The 12,768-nt window shown below is 36.3% G+C and overlaps 1 protein-coding gene across 1 annotated transcript in view; it reads right to left on the bottom strand.

The window, feature by feature from the left end:
* Positions 1–715: 715 nt before the first annotated feature.
* The window catches only part of BCKDHB (branched chain keto acid dehydrogenase E1 subunit beta), a 293,140-nt gene continuing 281,087 nt past the window's right edge, over positions 716–12,768 (bottom strand). Inside the window, exon 11 of the mRNA XM_067702709.1 lies at positions 716–5,012. The gene's annotated coding sequence lies outside the window, so the exon portion shown is untranslated. The remainder of the gene's footprint in view (positions 5,013–12,768) is intronic.

Genomic DNA, 12,768 nt, shown 5'->3' on the forward strand with positions numbered 1-12,768 from the left:
TCCATCCATTTTGCTGCAAATGACATTATTTCATTCTTTTTAATGGCTAATATTCCACTGTGTATATCTACCACATCTTCTTTATCCATTCTTCTGCTGATGATCATTGAGGTTGCTTCCATGTCTTGGCTATTGTAAACAGTGCTGCCATGAACACTGGGGTGCATGCATCCTTTTGAACCATGTTTTTCTCCGGATATATGCCCACAAGTGGGATTGCTGGCTCGTATGGCAGCTCTATTTTACACTATAACGTAACTATAGATGCAGATATGCTTACAGCCATGCTGCTTCCTCTCTCCCCTGCTGCCTTCACATGCAGCTCACTCCACCATGGGAACGAGCAGTCACCAACAGTCTTACCAGCTCTGTGAATGAATCCTCATGGGTCTTGTCCTTTAGAAAAATAAATAAATAAAAGCGCAACAACAAACACAGACCTATTTTAGGCAATGGTTGGATAAATTTTTTATAAACTACAGGTAGTTAAATGTTTAATCTTGGCAGTTAGAGGAGATCTAAACACGAGGCAAGGGGGCACTTGTCTCACACTGAAGGTGGTTACTGCTTGAAAATAGAAGCTTACAGGTTAAAAGGACTCAGAGGATTGTTTTAGGATATCCATTTCTATATACATAACTGAGACATTGAGAATTGGGGGTCATTTTGTTTCATTTGTTTCTATAGCAAAAAGGCAAAGAAACTATAAGCAATGTGATCATTTGTGACATTTCTTAGGTTTATTATAGTATAAGAATACAGACTAACATTTCTGAAACAAAAAGTGAAACCTGTGATTTGACAAGGAAAAATATGTTTATGAGATTAGGACACAAAATTGGAAACTGTATTTGCCTCAGAAAAGCTGGGTGTTATAGTGGCCAAATCCATAGGCAAGATGTTAGAAAAACTGTTTGAAAATGCAATGAATACAGTAAAAAAGTTGTTGAATTCAATTCAGCCTGTCAGTCATTAAACAGTTCTTGTGCACCTGCTGAGATGAAGCTAATACATGCAAGTTCACATAAATTGCAATTTAAAAATCTAACAGTTGTTTGCTTTTATTTAGTCATGAAAAAGAAGTGTTATTAGCAAATATTTTGATTATATTAAAATAATTTTAAACAAAGACTTAAATCTCGAGTTTTTGTCATCTATATCTGATATTTAATATGTTGACAATTTTAGGCAAATCCAGAACTAAAGGTTAAATTCTTTCAACAAGTATCAATAACCATATTCCAGGTATGAAGTTAACATGTAACTACATTATCTTCTTTATAATTCTCATTGTCCCTGTTCTATGTCCCCTCCAATCTTCCTTCTACATAGTTACCAAAACAATCCTCCTAAAATACTAATTTGGTATTAATCTCCTATTTTAAACTTTTCCATGATTCCCAATGACCTACAAGTCAGAGTCCATTTTTTTAATTTTAATTTTAAATTATTTTTCAAAAATTTTTATGGAAATACAGTTATTTACAATGTGTCAGTTTCAGGTGTACAGCAAAGTTATTCAGTTTTATATATATATTCTTTTCAAAATCCGTGTTTAAATTGCAGCATACAAGTTTCTTCACAATCTGGCTGCCACTTGACCTTCCTATCTCATTCTCCTCCAGTTCAACTCCTGACACTAAAAAAAATATTTTTCCAGCTCACTGAATCTCATAATTTCTAAACATTTTGTGATAGGGCTAGCAATTTACCCATATTACAATTTGTAGAGTAGCGGAAAATATGATTTATTTTGGAGAGAAAAAAAGTTGAAATCTTCAGCTTGCTTCAATCACTCTTAGATAACCGAGTCTTGGCTTAGATGACTCCAGCAGAGACATCTGTCTTCTAGACATCTATATATATGAGATTAGGGTAGGACCTTGCTCACCATTCATTAGATAGACTCTCAATAAACTTACATATTATCAGACAGTAAAATTTTTGATAAACTTTTGATGAAAAGGCTGAAAATTATAGATCAGATGATTAACTGTGGCCTAAATAAATAGGAGTTTGTTTTTCCATGATAAAAAAATCCAAAGATCAGTAAGTGCTGTTGTTAGTTTATCTGTTCTGCGCTAACATGGATGAGAAGCTCTTTCTGGTTTTCACTCCACACGCTTAGCATAGTGGCATTTTCCTCAGATTTCTAGCTTCGTGGACAAAGAAAGGAAGCTTCAGGAGCATGCTCCCAGCCATATCCCTATCTTATCCAGATAAAAAATCATTATACAAAAGCCACCCCCAGCAAATTCCACGTATAGCTCATTGATCAATACTTGGTCAAATATTCACCCCAGTCGGTAAGCGACGAATCCAAAGTGATTAGCCGGCTTTTTCAACCTCGCTAATGGCAAGGGAAAAAGGGGTTGGCACTGGATGTTGGTGTCTTTCTCAGTGATTTGCAGGAACTGGGAAAGGTGGTCCTTAGATCCCTAGAGTGTCCTTGCCAATGATCTGTCGGCCTGGTCTCTGCTGACTTTATAAAGTTTCTTGGACAACTCAGGCTCCTCTTAACTCTGACCACTCTTTGGACCCCGACCATACACTGAGGTCTGACTACATTAGTCACTTGGTCCCTTACCAGATGGCACAACCCAGTGCATTTGCTGTAGAGTTCCTCATTCCCACCACAACAGCTTCCTCCATCCACATTACACAGGAATCAAGAATGTTCTATAAGGAATAATACAGTCCCCTTCTGCGTAATCACACTCTGCTACCATGTTTATTTGTAATATGGAAATGTCCCTCAACTGACTTGGAGGCAGCCTACAAGTTCTTTCCTTCTGGAACAGAACCAAAGCTCCCTGGTTCTTGGAGTTCCATATCTTCTCCAGTATTTCAAAAGCATTCTCTCCCCACCAGCTCAGTCTTGAGTGTGTACTGGGGAGCATGGTGGAGGGACCCTAGTATCTTCCAAACTTTATCTTTGTTCTCAGTCCTCCGACTCTCACAGTGCCTCCCAGTAATCCCCAAAATTAAGATACCTTTTACTTTACTCCAGGCCACATCTTTCATTTTCCAAACTCCATTCTCATGGCTAAGCTGAAACAATGATCCAAGTTACCTATTCTATACAATCAGAAAAGCAGCTACGGTAGCCATCAGGCTCAATCTTTAATGTTAAATAAGAACTAAAATAATTTTTAAAGTCCTTATTCTCTCAAACTATTGCCTGTTGGCAAAATCCTATTTTGAATGTAACAATCTAATTTTTCAAAATGTTACCCTGTTATAATTTCACGTTCTTACATACAGTCTGTATTTAAGACGTGCTATACGCCCATGCCTCTACTTCACCTGTCTCTTTCTGTATTTGGTGATAATCCTAGGTATCCTGAAAGACTCTTTTAAATGTCACCTCCTCTGTGAAACCATTAACAGATTAGAGGGGGTTTTCTACCCTTACTTAAGATCCCAAAGAATTTTAATAGCATTATTTATAGTGCTTTCACCTTATAAGTATTTGATTAATACTCTCTTTCCCTTTGGGGGAAACCTACAGCATAGTTAAACTTTCTTTCCCTAAACCCATATGGGGATTCATGAATATATGTTGAATGAACACCTGATAGCATGCCTGCTTTTCCCGAGAATATATTCTACTTTTACACTAGGACAATCCAAACTGGAGGTTGACTGTCACTACTCTACTGAACGCTCTGGCAGAACAGTCTAGAACCACTCATGCCAAGCACTGGTATTTTCCAGAGTAGCCTGTGGAAATAACCTTTGGATGTGAGCTTCCTTTTAACTTATTTAAATGACTTTAACATACCCACCCATAATATTACTAGATGAGAAAAGGAAGGTTTGGGTATGGTTTTATTTTCCTTAGCGGTTAAGAGCATTTAAAATAATATTTTATTTTATATGAGTTTGAATTTCTAAACCTCTGAAAATCCTACTGTCTCAGAAGTTGAGACCTATTCCATGTTCATCTTATAGTTGGCCCTGAATAAATGTTTAAAACCACCACAAAGTTCAGTTTAAAACTATATATATATATATGATGTGATATATATACATTATATATCTATATATAATGTATATATAGATACATCACTAAGCAGTTAAAATAATAGTTCAAGGTGTTTTTCCCTTTAATTTTTGTTTCTGAAAAGGAAGCTTCAAAGCATTATTATTAATCCTAAGGCATACTCATTTATTCACTTTGCTGGACAGCAGAAATGAACATAACATTGTAAAGCAACTATACTTCAATAAAATTTTACAAAAATAATAATACTCATTTATCTCTTCTTTGAAAACTTAACAAGGGATGGGATGTGTATCCACCTCCCTTTTTGCAAAGGGCCTGGCTTTTTAAAAGCCACATTTAACAGTCTTGTCTGCTTGTTAACCTGGTGTTGTCTTCAACTCTCTTTGGAACAGCTATCTCCCAGCTGCAGTTAAACATTCAGCCTAGAAGCTCCCAGCTCACAAGACTTTCTCCATTATTCCCAAGTTTACCAACAGGGAAGCTGTAGTGTTCTCACAGAAAAAGCCAAAAGTTGCTTGAAGAGTTCCAGTATAAGTCATATTTTCCATTTTTATTTTATTTCTGATCCGGAGGCTTAGATCAAGTCTAATTTCTTTGAAGCTCGTGGTTTTGAGATATTAAATTCCATCACAGCATTAGTATCTGACACTCTTAAAAAGTTCCTACAGAGCATACATTTTCACCAAACACTTTAAATATTTTGTGGTTCTAAATATTACGCTGTATTTGAGTTGGGGAGCCATGGGACATACTTTAAAAGTCAAAGGACAGAGAAGGATATAGAATGGAAAAGTGATATAGTCCCCCTTTGTGTTCCAAGCTATGCCACAAATCCCCTTCACCTCGATGGAAGTAACTCTGATGCACTATCTTCCTATGCTTTTCCAGGTCAGGTCACAAATGTATTGATTCAGGCGAATGCAGCTTTTCACACTCTGGATGATGGGATGGATGAAGCTCCTTATATCTGGGTCAACATCTGGCTTCCATTATATGTTATATACTGCAGAAAATGAAGGAGCACAAAAGCATATTATCGCAGCCTCGATTTCTTCCTCTGATCATATACACTCTCAGAAACACACATATACACACACACCCATAGGCATTTTTACTTAGGTAGTGTCATAATATGCACACTGAGGCATTTATTTTACTACTTCCTAGTCATCTTTCCATGTCCGAATATGTGACCATGTCTCATCTTTCTTAATGAGGATCTCATAGCATGGATTTCCCCATAATCCATGTAATCATTTCTGTATCGTTAGATGCTTGGGTTGTCTACAGTTTTTCCTGTGACAAAAAAATCTCTGCAATTCTTGTCTTTTCACATATGCAAACTTTCTGGAAGGCAGGTTTCAAGAAGTAAAGCCCGAAGGTGATTCAGGTTTTGTTTCTGATGGATAACCACCAAAGAGCTTCAAAAGACTGTAATAATTACACCCCACGCCGTATAAAAGTCCAAGATTCCTCACACTCTCATCAACACTGGATAATAAAGGAGAAAACTTTTTATTATATATGTATGAAAAAATAAATTATGAAAAATGTACAGTGGTGTTTGTATCTCCAATTAGAGAAGAAACATTTTTTTGAGATTTTTAAATTTTATTATTATTTTTTAATTTAAGTATAGCTCCTTTACAATGTTGTATTAGTTTCTAGTGTACAGCAAAGTGACTCAGATATATGTATACATAAATCCCCTCTTTTGTGGATTTTCTTCCCATTTAAGTCACAGCAGAACACTGAGTAGAGTTCCCTGTGCTGTACAGTAGGTTCTCATTAGTTGTCTATTTAGACATAGTATCTGTAGCGTATATATGTCAGAAACATTTTCGAAGTCTATTTGTTTCTTAAGTTTTAAAACCACACATAAACCTGGACATAAGCAGCACACATCATTTCCCGATTAAATGGGGTTATAACTGTGTTTGTTATATTAAAGGATGAGCTCCTCCAACAAAGAGAACCCAACATACAGTGGCTTACAGAATATAGAAATTTCTTTCTCATGTAACAGAACTGTAATGAGCAGTTCTGATGGACAAGACAGATCTGCTAGGTGTAGTCATTCAAGACCCAGGTTCTTGCCACCTTATTGTTCCTCCATCTTCTAGAACACAAAAGAAGTTAGATACCTACCATATCCAGAAAGAGTCTAGAGGAGGCTTGTTCAATGTTTTAATTTCCAGACCCAGACACATCGCTTCTGCTCACATTCTGTTGACAAGAACTTGGCCATCTAACTGCAGGGGGACTGGGAAATGCAGTCCAGCTAAGAGGCCTGGACTCAATCACAACTCCATTTTCATGACAGAAGGGGAGAACAGATTTGGTCAAATTATCAGTCTTGCCACACTTACTAAACTTCCAGATATCATAATAGTGATTCAAGTAACTAAACTAAATTAAGGAGAAAGCATTTCCTAAAGTCAAATCCAGGAGAAGACAGAATTGCTATATTCAAAAGACAACGTTTTTACATACGTGTGCTGTAAATTACACACAAACTTTGATATAAACAGAGCACATCATTTCAAATTACATAGAAATTTTCTCCCAATGATTTTTTGTTTAAGTATTTACTACTATGTGGTCCATCCTACGCCTTCTAAAGGAACTGGTCATTTCTCCTTATCTGCAGAAATGACCTCTAAATATTGCAATGACTTAGAATGAAATCCCAGGACGCCCCACTTGTCACACTTTTTTCTTCAATTTGTGACAGTTTCTTCTCATGACTGTTCAATTCTGTGCCATTTTTCAAAAACAAATTTGTAATAACTTAACATTTTGAAAGTATACACAAATAAACCTAAAAAGAATTTAGTGTCTAGAAGAAAAGTCACCAAATGTATGCTCTACATTCAGTGAGATGTCAATTCCAAAGCTGTGCCTGGGCTAGAAGAGAATAGAGGAAGCCGTAACCCTTCTAGCTGGACTCAAGCCTGCGCTGGAACACAGGCCTAACTCCAGTCTTGTTGGCACATTGAACACATCTCACTAAAGGCATACAAAAGGTCCTTTATTGTTTTCGGGAAGATGATAAGACCAGCTGAAGAGTTTAATGCCTTCTTTGGCAGTGAGAGATGGAGTCAGGGAACTTTGGCAACTCAAAGGGAGCAATAAAATGACCATGTGAAAAGGGCACGTTGGAAATATAGTAATGACGGCAATGTAAGATGCATAAATGCGATCAAGATTTACTGCTGGAGATGTTACCAGAGCTTCTGATGTGCTGTCACTCTCTACTGAGCCTGGCAGCTCGCTTTTAGAGGAGCAGGGAGTCACAAATAAGTACCAATCAAGGTAACTCCAGGACTGCAGCCTGCTGTATTCTGACCTCATAAACAAGGTATTCTGTAGAATGTATGCGCGAGTCAAGGACCGTCTAAAAGGTGATACAGAAGTCTCAGTTCTCAACATAGAACAGAGGAGTAGGTAGTTTACCATCAACTTTACCAGATGGCTTCTTTAAGCACGGTCATAAATAATAAGTGAATGTTATGTGAAAAGAATCAAGGAGAATGAATGGACAACTACTTCAGCCTGTCCATTTTACAAGACTTCTAATGTTTCAAAGAAACTTGGCACATTTTTTCTGGAGAAGCTTACACCTTCATTCTCTGCCCCTTATAGATTACTCTGATTAATCTCTTTCATGCTCATAAACATCTCACATGCCCATGTTTGTTACCTGAAGATATATTGTACTCCTGTGTTTAGCTTGGTACATTTTCCTTTCCAAAAATGTCTCTGGGACTTCCCTTCATTAGGAATCATTCTCTTTTCAGTTCAGTGTCACTCACCTGTGACAAAGACTCATGAGCTGCTTAATGGGAAGCACAATATAGCAGGAAAAATATGCCCAGGCCAACTGCCTGCTCGAGAGCCTGGCTTTCATTTTCTCAGCATCTCAACCCAATCTTTCTCTAGGAGGCCGATGATGGGGTTGAGAGTGAATTATTTGTCTGATGGCTTTCTAACAGGGAGGTGGTTCCGAGAGTCAGGATGGAGATGGCCGATCTTCTGCACACGTGTGCGCCAAGCCAAATTACAGTCCAGAGGGCCAGTGGTGAAAGACAACACATTAACCTGCACTGACACCTGTGCATCTGACACACCCTTTCCTGAACTCAAAAGGTCTGTTTCTTTTGAAATATTTATGTCACTGAAAGTAAAGGCCATTCCATTCTGGTGTTTCACTTTACATGATGATGAAAACTGACACTTAAAACAATGAAATCAGTTTCCAAGGCAGAGGGTAAACACACAAAGATGCATCCTTTCTGCCACAAGAGAAGTAAAGGAAATGTACATATCAGGTCCTGAAAGGTAAATCTTCAATCGATTTTAAATGGGATTTTTATTCAAATATCCAAATGACCGTTTCTCTGGAGCCTCTTCAATTAGTCCATAGTAACCAAATTGAACATATTGCCTTATTCTATTATGCTGTGTCCTCTTGACTGTCAAATTCTGGAGAATTCAAAACAAGTGTGCAAGTGAAACTGAGAGAGGTTAGTATCACAAGAGCATTTGTTGCTTATTAAGATCCTCTGTGTGCTGATTCTGAGACATGTTAATGATTAAATTAATAAAAATAATAATTTTACCTGACACTTTAGATTTAATTTTAGTAATTTAAAAGAAAAACATAATCAAGCATAAAATGAATTTGCATTTTGAAATAAAGTTAGTAACTTGGACTTGGGTTTCTTTTCTGTTTTCTCAATGCTTTTTGCAATATTCATGCACCTGTGGTCTCATGTCTTTTCCCATCAATCCACTGAAATTGCTGTCAACGTGTGTGTTAATGACTTCTTTGTTATTAAATCCAGGTGACATTTCTCAGTCCTTAACCTACTTTACCTCTTACTCATACATCTAAACAACATTTACCAAATATCTACTAAGTGTCAGGCACTGCATTAAATGTCAGGCATAAATGTTGAAGCAGAGTTTATTGTGGAATAGAGGAGTTGGATATTAATGAGTTACAGAAATAATTATTCAATTGTTGACTCATAAAGAATAAATATAGCATGCACTAAGAGAATATAGTTGGGAAATATAATTTAGTCAGAGATGTCAGCAAAATTTCCCAGAGGAAATGACTTCTAAGCTGAAATTTAAAACTTATTTACTCAAAAATACCTATGTAGGGCTTCCCTGGTGGCGCAGTGGTTGGGAGTCCGCCTGCCGATGCAGGGGACACGGGTTCGTGCCCCCGTCCGGGAAGATCCCACATGCTGCAGAGCGGCTGGGCCCGTGAGCCATGGCCGCTGAGCCTGCGCGTCCGGAGCCTGTGCTCCGCAACGGGAGAGGCCACAACAGTGAGAGGCCCGCATACCGCAAAAAGAAAAACAAAAAACCTATGTACAACTATGTAACTTATTTATCTTCCATTCAGTCGGTCAAAAACATCAACTAACTAATATGTTCACAGATACCACATAATACTGCTCAATAGTTCTTAGCTGGGCTCACTTAAACTGATAAACTGAGGCTGGAATATAGTATAGTGCCTGATAATAATAGACTAGTGGGTAGGCTGGGGCTGACTGGTTTACAGTAACTTAACTAGCATAGCTAGGATAACCAATGCATCTTTCCACTTCATCATTCTTTGGCATGCCAGCTCAGACCTAATCACTTGGCAGGCACAAGGTTTTAAGACAGAGAGAGGAAACCTGCAAAGTCTCCTCAAGTCGAGGCTCAGAAGTCACACACATCAATTCCACCACAGTGTACAGACCCAAGCAAGTCACAGGCCAGCCCAGATTTAATGAGTAAAGGAATTGATAGGAGAAGCTGCAAGGTCATAATGCAAGATCAGAAAGAAAACTTGGAATAATTTGTGGCCACTTTTGCAATCTACCACAATGAGGTAGGTGTTATTTCTCCCTATTTTATAGATGATGAACTAAAGCTGGAATATAGCACAATGCCTAGCACAAAGTAATAGTCACTAAAAATTATAAAAATAAAAGAATACAGTCATGAATAAATTGAATAATTAAATTAATTCATACTTAAATAGAGCTATGGCTGAGGCCTGGATTGTCTGTTTCCATGGCCTGATTCTTTCTTGTTACTCTATACTGGCTCCTGAATATAAAAAATCCAATGAGATATAACAGTTGAGGAATGACATGACTGTCTCCAGCTGGAGACTCCCATTGGTAGCCGTGAGACAGCTACATAGGAAGCAGTGGTTCTAAAACATTGGATAATAAACCTCACAGAACTATGATCCCTGAGAGAAGGGAAACACATGAGAAAAACTCTACAAGTGCTCCAACTTACAGCCTAGAAGTTTCCAGGTTGAAGTACAGAGTGGGGAAATCCAAACAGAACCTGGCAGTCTTCCTAAATTTGAGATTAGTGGTCAAGAAGCTCAAGATAGCTAGACTTTGTAGAAAAGAGTACTGGAGAGGATAAAGCTGCACAGAGAGAGAGCTCCAAAGAGCTATGGAAAAATACCATTGAGTCTATGACTGAGCACAGCTCTGGAATGCAAAAGAAGAAACTACCCAAAGCCAGGGAAAGAACCACTGAAGAGCAGAAGGTGAACAAGTGGTAGAGCTCAAATAGGGCTGGGAATAGTTCACGTTCCCCCCAGCCAGAGTAGAGAGATTTTATAATATACAGGAAAATGAGTAGAATGGCCAGAAGGGTATTGCCTTAGTAGTGGGGCTAAGTTAGCTTGAGACAAAAGGCTTCTCTGGATTCAGGAAAGCCTCAGAAGGATCAAACTAGTTCCAAATAACTTAACTGTACATCAGAACAAAATCAACACTCTTTAAAGAAATTAAAAAACAAAACAAAATAAGATATAACAATGATATTCAACATCCAGTGAAAAACTACCAGCATGTAAGAATCAGGAAAATATTTGCCCCATAATCAAGAGAAAAATCAATCAACAGAAACAGATCCATATATGACAGAAGTAATGAAACTACAAAGACTTTAGAACAGCTATTATGAATATTATAAATGCTTCATAAATTCAAGGATTAGAAAAACACATTAAAATGATGAAAAGAAAAATGGAAGATATAAAAAAGACCCAAACAGAAGTTCATGAGATGAAAATAGCAATATCTGAAATTGAAAAAATTATATTGTATGTGATTAACAATAGATTATACAAAAGATCAGTGAATCCAAAACATAGGAATATAAACGATTCAAAAGGAAGCAAGAGAGGTAAAAAGACTAAAAAAGACACTTCCCCCACCAAAAAAAAAAAAAAAAAAAAAGAGCATTAGTGACCTGTGAAACAATAACAAGTGGTCTAGAGTATGTACAATTGGAATCACAGATATGGGAATGTAGGGGGAAGGGAGAAAATATTTAAAGAAATAATGGTGTGATGGATTGGGAGATTGGGATTGACATATATACACTAATATGTATAAAATGGATAACTAGTAAAGAAATAATGGCTGACGTTTTTCCAAATTTGATAAAACCAATTAACCCAGATATCCAAGAAGTTTAACAAATCCAAAGCAAAAGAAAGAAAAAGAAATTCACACAACTGCACATCATACAAAATTACTGAAAACCAGTGATAAAGGAAAAAATATCTTAAAATCAGCCATGTTGGAGAAAATATATTTTTCCAAACAAAGATATGATTATAGCAGAATTTTTGTCAAGAAGTACAGAAGCCAGAACACAATGGTATAACATCTTTTAAGAACTTAATAATTCTATAAAGAGCAAAAACATCTGGTAAAAATGAACACATAAAAAAAGGTTGTTTTTCAGATGAAAAGGAAAGAAAAAAAGAAAGAAAGAAAGAAAGCTGAGAAAATTCATTGCCATCAAACATGCACAAAAACCAATATTAAAGGAAGTGCTTGGGCAGAGGAAAATGGTAACAGGTGGAAACTAAAATCTACAGAAAAGAATAAAGAATGCTGAAAATGGCAAACATACGGGTAAATGTAAAATCCTTTTAAAAATTGGTTTTCTCATTTATAAATATCTTTAAAAGATAATTATTCAAAGCAAAAATAATAATGTATTTGGGGATTTAGAGCATTTAGAAGCATCGATCACTGCAACAGTAAAAAGGTCAGGAAGAAGAAAATGAAAGTATACTACAGTAAGATTCTTACACTGTATGTAGTGGTGTAACATTATTTGCAAGTAGACTATGATACGTTAAAGGTGTGTACTCTAAACCTTAAAGCAACTGCTGAGAAAAATAAAAGCCAATAAAGAAGATAAAATGAATCATAAAAGTACTTAACTTAAATGAAGGCAGAAAATAGGAATAAAGTATCAAGGAATAGATAGGACAAATAGAAAATAAAAAATAAGAAAAAAACCTATGCAAATGGCTAAATGTTCCATTTAAAAGTCAGAGATCATCAAACTGAACTTAAAAGAACTACCCAATTTTATTCTGTCTACAAGAAAGCCACTTAAAATTTGAAGACACAAATAAGTTAAAAATAAAAGAATGGAATAAAATATACTATGCAAATACTAAGCATAATAAAGTTGGAATGGATATATTAATTTCAGATGAAGCAGATTTTTAGAATAAGAAATGTTAACAGGAGTAAAAGGGGACACTTCATAATTAATGTGGGATCAATTCATCTAAAGGATGTAATAATTCTAAATGTTTGTACACCTAATATGTATACAAATACATTTTGAACTTTAAAATACATGAACCAAATATTGATAAAATTGAAAAGAGAAATAGACAATCCTAAATTACAGCT

This window comes from Pseudorca crassidens, chromosome 13 (genome assembly GCF_039906515.1).
Source record: "Pseudorca crassidens isolate mPseCra1 chromosome 13, mPseCra1.hap1, whole genome shotgun sequence".
Classification (NCBI taxonomy): Eukaryota; Metazoa; Chordata; class Mammalia; order Artiodactyla; family Delphinidae; genus Pseudorca; species Pseudorca crassidens.